The sequence below is a fragment of the Phyllopteryx taeniolatus genome, chromosome 8 (genome assembly GCF_024500385.1).
Source record: "Phyllopteryx taeniolatus isolate TA_2022b chromosome 8, UOR_Ptae_1.2, whole genome shotgun sequence".
In the NCBI taxonomy this organism is placed as follows: Eukaryota; Metazoa; Chordata; class Actinopteri; order Syngnathiformes; family Syngnathidae; genus Phyllopteryx; species Phyllopteryx taeniolatus.
The window spans coordinates 24,249,971-24,259,011 of NC_084509.1; the positions used below are offsets into that span (position 1 = coordinate 24,249,971).

A 9,041-nucleotide genomic window follows, 5' to 3' on the forward strand; every position below is an offset into this window, starting at 1 on the left:
TCATAAAAATTGTGTGAGTTGCACAATTGATATGTATTGTCCTTCAAACTCTGCAGGTACAAGTGAATAAATGGGCATAACTATTCATACACTCTTGTTTTTATACAATTGTGATAATGGTAAAGATGCAATAGTTCCGACATTTTCACAAATTCCAACATATTCATTCATATCTCAGAAATAACACCATTTATTTTGCTCTCTGCTATTGTGTGAAAGCAAAATGGTTGTCTCATCCTGGCACTTCAGCTCACAGATCCCTCTGGTGTATTGCAACAACATGAGGCTATCTCCACTGGCATTAACGGTAAAGACAACAAACAAAGAACCCCCCAAAAACAAACATGAAGACATAAAAATGCATTTGTGTTAGTTTTCATGGAAAAAGGCATACTGAATCAAGCAATAAGAGAAAAATCTTATTTATCCAAAAATATAATTAGCATCTTCAGAAAACATGTTGCAAATCAGGACGCTTCATTTTGGACACCTTAACAGTAAAGACATTTAAGCATTAAACGTTTGAAAAATATAACTTTAGAATAGTTTTTTTTTTCTTAGAAAAGAGTATGAGCTTTTTGATGGATAACTACTGGCAATAATTTCAATACTCATCAGTAAAATTAATAGATTTTTTAAATAGGAAATTCAGTGGGCCATGTCTTTACCATTATTGATTAAGTTATATGAAAATTACCCATATCATGTTTGTATTAAATACAGTGATAGTATATGATAGTACAGTGATAGTGAAAGTATTAAAATGTTACGGTTGCACACACACTTCTGAAAGGAACAGTATAGTTTAATTTAAACCTAGATATTTGTTTACAACTGATCTTGTTGGAAACTCTTCATCAGGCTAAAATTCCTTATGTTCTCCAGTCTGTTCATGTGGACTTTGGTATGGAGAAACACCCACTGACACCGAGTCATTTAAAAATGAATTCGGATGAACAGATTTGATGCTGCAATATTGTCATAACGAATGGTGGATAACATCCAGCTCTCTAAATGCCTCTCACCCCTTAATTTAAACTAGGTCTGGTCTGTCACACACATTCTCCGATTATTTTTTTGCTAATATCCCTGCTGTCTTGTGTTAAATCCGTTTTGTATTATTTTTAGTGCAGATGGGAATGTGTGAGAAAATATCAGTCATGTTTTTCTTACTAATAAAGGGCAGATTAAGAGATTTGCCATTCGATGCTCAGACTCACAACTGTCAAAACAGCAGACAGAAGGAAACTGCCCCACTAGAACCACATCGATAAACATCAATCAAAAAGGGAATATATATGAGAGCTAAATGAGCTTTTTCTTGAGTCAGGGATGCATGCATGCATATTTGTTGCATATTATTGGAGATTATAGAAGATTAATACGACTGTGAGTGCGACAAATGTATTGCCTTCATTTTATGTACATGTATCAGAAACTAATGTTTTTGTATAAAAAAAAAAGCCTCAACTCATAACAAAAGTAACAGCTGTGAAAATCGTGTTGAGGCCATGAATCTTTAAGAACACGTAGCATGCTGGCCGAGCTGTGGCCTGTTAACTTGCTGTAGTAGAAATAGCTTCAGCTGCTAATGTCACAGCTGAGACGAGCATTCTGGGCTTTGCTGTGCATAGTAACCAAGACTCTTCCAGGAGCACCACAACCACCCCAACAAATCCTTGGCAGGATGTAAAAAATGTATTGATACCAAATGGTGTCAACGATTTGTTAGCAAACCTTATGAATGACAAAAATGGCCTACCTCCTTCCACTATGGTCCTTTTATTTATTTGCATTTTTATTTATGTCATCAGCTATGCCCTGTAGTTCCTTTGTGGGAGTTTGGGTGGTTCTGTTCGCCCCTCTCGCCCCCTCTCTCTCTCTCTCACTTCCAAGTAATGAGCACCACCTTTGCCGCGCGCCTGTTGTGAATCAGCCTTCATCATCACCTGCATTTAAAGGTCAGAGGACAAAGATGTTAAAAATGTTCTTGATAACTCTTGAACCCTTTTACAAATCTGCCATTTCAAAGTGATTATATAGCAGATGTACAGCAGTTAAATCGATAAATATGATTCAGAATGCGCCTTCTGTTTTTTTTTGCATTCAGCGAGCCAAACATCCTGTTCATTTGGCGTTGTGTGCTATTGTTCCATGCTGTTGTTCCCGTCCTTGTATATTTGTTGTCGTATGATTCAGCGATTTCACAATGGTTTATTGTGTGGTTTGGTTGTACAAATGGTTCAGGCAGTGGCAAGAGTTTCTTTGGCTTTCCAAGTGAAAAAGGAATACGTGACCAGTGGATAGGGAAAGTCAATCGACAGGGGAAGAAACGTGGTCAGCTATGGGTGCCTAGCAAGCATTCCAAACTCTGTGGTGATCACTTCGAACCAGCGTGTTTTGAGAAACATTTAGCAGAAAGCATTGGATACACAGGTGTAGTCCGGCAGAGACTGAAACCAGCTACGCTGCCAACTATTTTTCCTATGACCACCGGGACCTCAACCGCCAACAAGAGAACTAAATCTCGAAGCCGCCATGGTCCGGCAGCAAACCGGCAAAGATGAGCGGTGAGGATTTCCTTGTATATACCTACAACTCTATTATGGTTATTATGCACTGGGCAGTGTGGGAAAAAAAAAAGACCCACGCAGTACTTTTCAGTACTGTCGTCAGTACTTTTGCCAATATGACAAGCAAACAGACACGGCAAAGACTTTCTGGGGAGCGCGTTATGGCACCCCTGGGGTGCCATTATTTCTAGTTTTTTTCCTTCAACTGTCTGACCCCATGAGCATGCCTGTTAGATTTTATTGTAACAAAAGAATCCTCTTCTCACTATTTAGCATTTAGCAAATAGACATAATTTTGGTAATCCTAAAATAGTAAACGTTTAGTTTGATTTAATGTCAGATGGTTAACAAAAAAAAAACATCGTCTGCATTGGCACTGCAGGGGTGCTAATATTTTTTAGCGTGACGGTAAACACTACATGTAAGGATGATGTGGCTTGGTCTCCCCCATCTTTTTTGTTTCAAATAAGGTGATTAAAAATCTGTGATTTAAATCACGTAAAAAAAAAAAAAATCTTAATTAAAATGTGATTGTCATTGATTAAAATCATTTGCAGTTAGGTACATTTCCTGTGTATCAAACTCAAGCCTACAAATCCTTATGCACAGTCTGACTCATCAAGGGGTTGTGTGCTTATTCACAAATAAAGTAGTTAATCTTGCATCGCTATTATTCCAGATGGTGTACGAGTTACTAGGAGCGAGAGCAATAGATGACAACCAGTTCGTCACATCAAATGATGCTAATCTTACCATGGACGTCACATAAATTCTACCGCAGTCCAATTGCAACTCTGTGTGTATCCAGGCTACGGTTGACAATAAGCCAGTCAGTACTCAAACATCATGGGTGAGTTGGAACATAATATACTGTATTTATCAAGTGCTTTGATCACTACCTCAAATCATCGCAATCAATACCTCCTCACTCACACTGTTTTCACATTTTCAGTATAAGCGACATTATGGGACCCAAGTCACATCGACAGTGAGCCAGAGGCATTAAAAAGTTCAATGTGACCCAGCTGTGGGAGCAGTTTCCAAGACGACACAAACTAATTGGGCAGAAGATGTAGGCCCTTCGTGTGTGCATGCTGGTGTGCAGTGCACATTGCTGGATGATGGCCTGTCAGATACGAGCACAGAGCTGGATGATTCCATATTAGATAGAAATGTCGAAGATGAGGACTATTCTCCTGGTGATGAGCAATCTGATGATGCTGATGACACTGAAGAAGAATGGTGAGCAATGAGGGAAGCTTGCAAATACAACTAGAAAGTAGAAAGTTTTGTGTATACTGTAAATATACGAATGTATTCTTTTCACCATTGTAAGTTACAGATAAAGCTCTTGTTTTTTTGTTACACTGTAGAACTGGGGCAAGACAAAATGATTCGCACTTGATTTTTACAGGATTTCCTTGACAGAGAATGAGTACATCGTTGATGGAAACCCTTTTCGAATGCGGAAGTTTGTTGTTTTTGAATCATGCCTACGAGCACTCCTGGCAATCTGTGCTGTCTGTTCCAGCCCATGCCTGGTGACTATTAAAAATATTAGAGGAAGCCTTGCCGTGTTCAAAGCCACATGCAGACATGGTCACATCAAAGAATGGCCCAGCCAACCAATGTCAGGTTGTATACCTCTTGGTAACTTGCTGGCTGCCAGTGTCATCCTTTTTAGCGGCTGCAGTCCAGTGAAAGCGATAAATATGCTCAAAAGTATGAACATAATGACTTTTTCAAAGCGGAAATTCTGTCGTATTTAGAATGCTTACCTGCTTCTAACTGTCAACCTAGTGTGGGAACGTCACCAATCTTCCCTTCTGGAGGGAGTTCAGGGAAAACGGCTAACAGTTGGTGGTGAAGCACGATGCTGTTGTCCTGGGCACACAGCCAAACATGGTTCATACACTATTATGAACCTTGAAGACTCACAGATCTTGGACACACAATTGGTACAGTAGAAATAATCTTTGCAATGACATTTCTCGAGATCAAGCTAGTAGTCAGGCCAAATGTTTTGTGTCTTCATATATTGTGCAAATAATTCCCATTTCAGGTTACAGAGGTGAAGAACTCTCATGCCATGGAGTTGGAGGGCTTGAAGAGGTGCCTTGCCTTGTTACAGAGGAAAGGTGTCACCAATAAAAAACATTGTGACAGACCGCCACTCCCAAGTTAAGACATTTCTGAGGGAAACCCGTCAGGACCTTTGCCATTGGTATGATGTTTGGCATGTCGCAAAACGTAATCTTACCTCTGCGTTTGTCACTTTTATGATTGTCCATGCATGTTTCAGTTTTTTACATTGAAGGACTAATCAGACAAAGGTATTTGACACACTGGACTGATAATGATTTCCTTTTCAGGAATCAAGAAGCAGCTGCTGGCCCTTCCAAAAAAGGCTGGTTGCGAGGCGGTGTTGAAATGGTCGCAGTCCCACACCAATCACATTTATTGGTCAGCAGCATCAAGCAAATGGGAACAGTGAGGAATGTCGGCAGAAGTGGATGTCAATCGCCAACCATGTCGTGAATGTTCACATGGGCCATGGTGACACATTTACAGAATGTCTGCATGATGAACTCAATTCAACAAACATCAAGCCTTGAAGCCTACCATAAAGTAGTGCTGTACTTCGCTCCAAAGGCCTCCCATTTCTCACACAAGACAATGAAAGCAAGGCACTGTACATTAGTGGTGAAACTAGATATACAGTTCCACACAGCCACAATGTACATTGCTCGTGTTTGAGGAGCAAATGGAATGTGCTAAACTTGGTTATACAGCTGTCACTATCGAATATTTTTAGAATCGATTAATGCTAATTATTTTTATTCTGTTCATTGTTGCTCCTGGTGGTTTGTATTTTAGGTTGCTTCTGCCAGCTTTACATTTCAATGCAAATGCGAAGGAAGGAGGGGGAGCTACAGTGGAGCATCTCTTACACAAAAGGGAAGGATGGTAAGCCAGTGGTAAAGGAGGTCAAGGTGCCAATTACCTATGGTAAGTATGGTCAGCGTTGTATATGTTTAATAACAATACTTGCTCCTTCAGATTTGTCCAAACATTTTTTGTTCTAGTCTGTCCAGACACTCCTGGATCAAGTAATGCAAAGGAGACATACATTTCCAACCTTGGAGGCAGCTGGGGTTGATGCAAGTGAGATCTGTGCCACAAAATGTTGTTGAGAAATATGACAGGGTTGACAAGATGCAGGTGGTATGTGGGAGAAAAAAAGAATGCACCGGGTTCAACAAAGTTCTGGTTTAATTAGACTTTTGGATATTTAAATCCACAATAAGTTTTCACTCTCCCACTGAGCATGTATTCTACTTACACAGGATGGCAGAACTCTTCTGTTTTTCTTTCCAAGGATGTGATTGATCCATCGTGTGAATCGTCTGTATGCAATGTACCTGTAGACCCTGTATGTTAAAAAAAATAAAAATAAAAACAAGTCAGTGAAATGTACTTTTTCCATTTTATTTTCAAGTGCAGTGTTGATGCTGTAACTGCAGAATGTTTGACTGTATTACAATATTAAAAATACTCTTTAGGAATAAAACAGCTGCCTTATTTGTTGAACACATAGGCCTACTATGCTACCGTGTTTTAATTCTGGTCATTATGGTGATACTTGGAGAGGCAAGTGTTTTTACGGTGGTACTTGGTGTAAAATAGTTTGAGAATTACTGGTCTATCTTGTCTTCTCTCTGAAAAACTTATTTACTGGGTCTTCATCACCGATTGGGCCTTTTGTCTGGATGTACTCCCAGAAGCTGGTTTCCACCACGTACTGATTTAGACAGTTGGCGTCAAATCCTTCATATTCAATGATGCAACTCATTCCAACAGTCAACTTTTCTGCTACTCCTGGCAACACACACTCTCCACCCCTGTTGGCTGTGGATGGTATTCTCCACAGGAACACCTGCAATGGAAATTATTTGGAATTATCATCAGACCATTAACATGAATGTTACTTTTCACATTTCACTTGTTCCCATGGACACTCTTTTCTGGCATTTCTGCTCATGAGCTCACAATACACATCCTCCAACTTGTTTTTGTGTTTTTTGTAGTTCACTCATGCTTTTTTAAAAAAAAAATATATATATATATTTACTTCAGTGTATTTATGAAGGGATCCCAAATCGATTTTCATTGTTACTGAAACAGTGACAATAACCAAAGAATCAATACCTTTATTTGACCAGAAATTAAACCCCACTGAGACCACTGTCTCTTCTTCAAGGGTGTTTTCGCCAAGAAACCGGAAGAATACTGATCAAATGTACATAATCCAAATAAATAAATCACAACAAATAAATGTAATCGGTACAGAGATGGATGGATGAACCAACGCGTTATGAATTCCACACGAACGGCCGACTGCTCATACCGTGTCTGTTCATGACTATGTTTCTATCGACAAGTGAGGATGCCGGCGGAAGTAAATTATGGATTTATGGGCTGCACAAACATACCAGTCTGTATTTCCAATCCGCTCTGCACAGTATTGTGTCGTCTCTTCTGCAGGCAGTGCCGTCACATCGAGCCAGTGGCCACTCTCTTTTTCTGTTGTACAGCAGCTACTTGATTGACCGTTGTCACTGCCAGGCTCCAACCTCCTGATCGGCTCAAACATGTACAGTTTGACGATGCCAATTTCAGTTGGGTGCTCCCGTACGTCGAAATCCTCCTCCTAATGTTCCAACACGTTGTTTGCCATTGCTTATAGATTATAGTGTGCGGTGTTTGGCAATTGTAACATCAGTTCCGGTAGCCCTTGCGGTGGTAGTGTAAGTACACACCGGTGTATTGAGCTTCAGGTTTGTTTGGGAAGTGCTCAATAGGTGTAATAAAAACTTCATATTTAGCTGAACTATAGTTGACAACTTGCTGGAAGTGACGTGCATGTTTTACATAACATATAAACAATGCAAATATGAATTTTAACCGGCCCCATAACATTTTTGTCATCTGAACTTTAAGCCTGCCAGATCCAGGACTCCTCTGCCAGAGAATGAATGTTCATCCATGGTACACCTGCTCTTTACTCGCATGTAAGCTTCACCTTGTTCGCAATTGTTCTGACCTCCTTGTTCTTCCTTGTCCTCAGTGCTCCTTCTGTTCCCAGCCTTGGTGATCTCTTCAACAACGCCGCCAAGCCCATCCACTTGCTCATGCCACCGCCTCCCGCATGTTTCCTGTCTCGACGACACGCCATTGCGCCTCAAAGGTCTCACTCCAAATTCCTTCTCAATAAACACAATTTTCTTCTGCCTCCGCCTGCTTCTGGGTCCAGTTTAAATTGATACCATCGTATCGTGACAGAATACTCGGGCCGTCATGGACCCAGCAACCCCCGAGGTGCTAAGAGAAGCACTCACCCTCCAAGGCGGCCATATAGGAAGACAGGAAAAGGTTTTCCATGAGATCATGGAACAATTGAACACTCTCACACAACAAGTTTCCCTCCTTTCTTCCCAAATGCAGACCGACCACCCTCCCGTGAGTACTCCTTTCGAGCCCGCAGCCTCCGAACCATCCAGCCTCCTGTACAAAGAGCCTCATGTTCCTCCGTCTGAGCCCTACTCCGGGGACCTAGGTGCATGCAGTCAATTCCTCCTTAATTGCTCCCTAGTATACAATCTACAACCATGAAGCTACCCCACCAAACAATCCAAGGTAGCATTCGTCACTAATCTTCTACGCGGAAAAGCAGCGAAATGGGCAACCGCGTTATGGCATAACTCTTACCGTGTCATTAAACTCCTTTTCCGCCAAACATAAACTAATTTTGATCACCCCGTTCAGGGCATGGAAGCTACTCTACGCCTCCTTACACTTACTCGGGGCCCTAGTTCCGTGGCTTCTTACTCGGTGGAATTTAGAATTCTTGCAGATGAATGCGGGTGGGATGACGCATCGCTTAGGGATATTTTTTTATAAACGGGCTTTCAGAGCATCTTAAGGATGAGCTTGGAGCCCGGGAAAAGCCCTCCTCACTTGAGGACCTTATTTCTTTATCCATCCGCCTGGACAACAGATTACGGGAAAGCGCACGAGAGAAGGGGATGAGAGCGCATAAACTTGCATCCTCCGTGGGCATTGCGCCGTCAGCACCTCGCCCACCTTCTGAACCTCGGACCGTCTCGTCGTCACCCCCCCACTGCACCAGATAAACCCATGCAACTCTGCAACACGAGATTAGACCCCCAGGAATGTCAGGGCCGTGTCACCCAGCGACTGTCTATTTATTGCAGTAAATCAGGCCATTTCACATGCACTTTGAGACTAAAAGACCAGGCTCACCATGACCCGAGAGCACCGTGGTGAACCAAATCACCACCTCCCCAAGCTCTCCCTCCCGAATGATCGTTCCTGCATCTATTCTTGGTCCTGTTCACAACACACCTGTAATTGCCCTCATTGACTCCGGCGCAGATGATAATTTCA

The 9,041-nt window shown here is 41.5% G+C and overlaps 1 long non-coding RNA gene across 3 annotated transcripts; it reads left to right on the forward strand.

Moving 5' to 3' along the window:
• Positions 1-2,245: 2,245 nt before the first annotated feature.
• On the forward strand, positions 2,246-5,990 carry LOC133482471 (uncharacterized). 3 transcript variants are annotated; one of them, XR_009789800.1, is made up of 8 exons: positions 2,246-2,570; positions 3,253-3,423; positions 3,526-3,815; positions 3,988-4,295; positions 4,374-4,531; positions 4,636-4,797; positions 4,946-5,582; positions 5,660-5,990. It is a non-coding gene; the product is annotated as an uncharacterized LOC133482471 (long non-coding RNA). The 3 variants fall into 3 exon arrangements; XR_009789799.1 differs by having other exon boundaries at positions 3,988-4,531; XR_009789801.1 differs by having other exon boundaries at positions 4,105-4,531.
• The last annotated feature ends 3,051 nt before the right edge of the window (positions 5,991-9,041 follow it).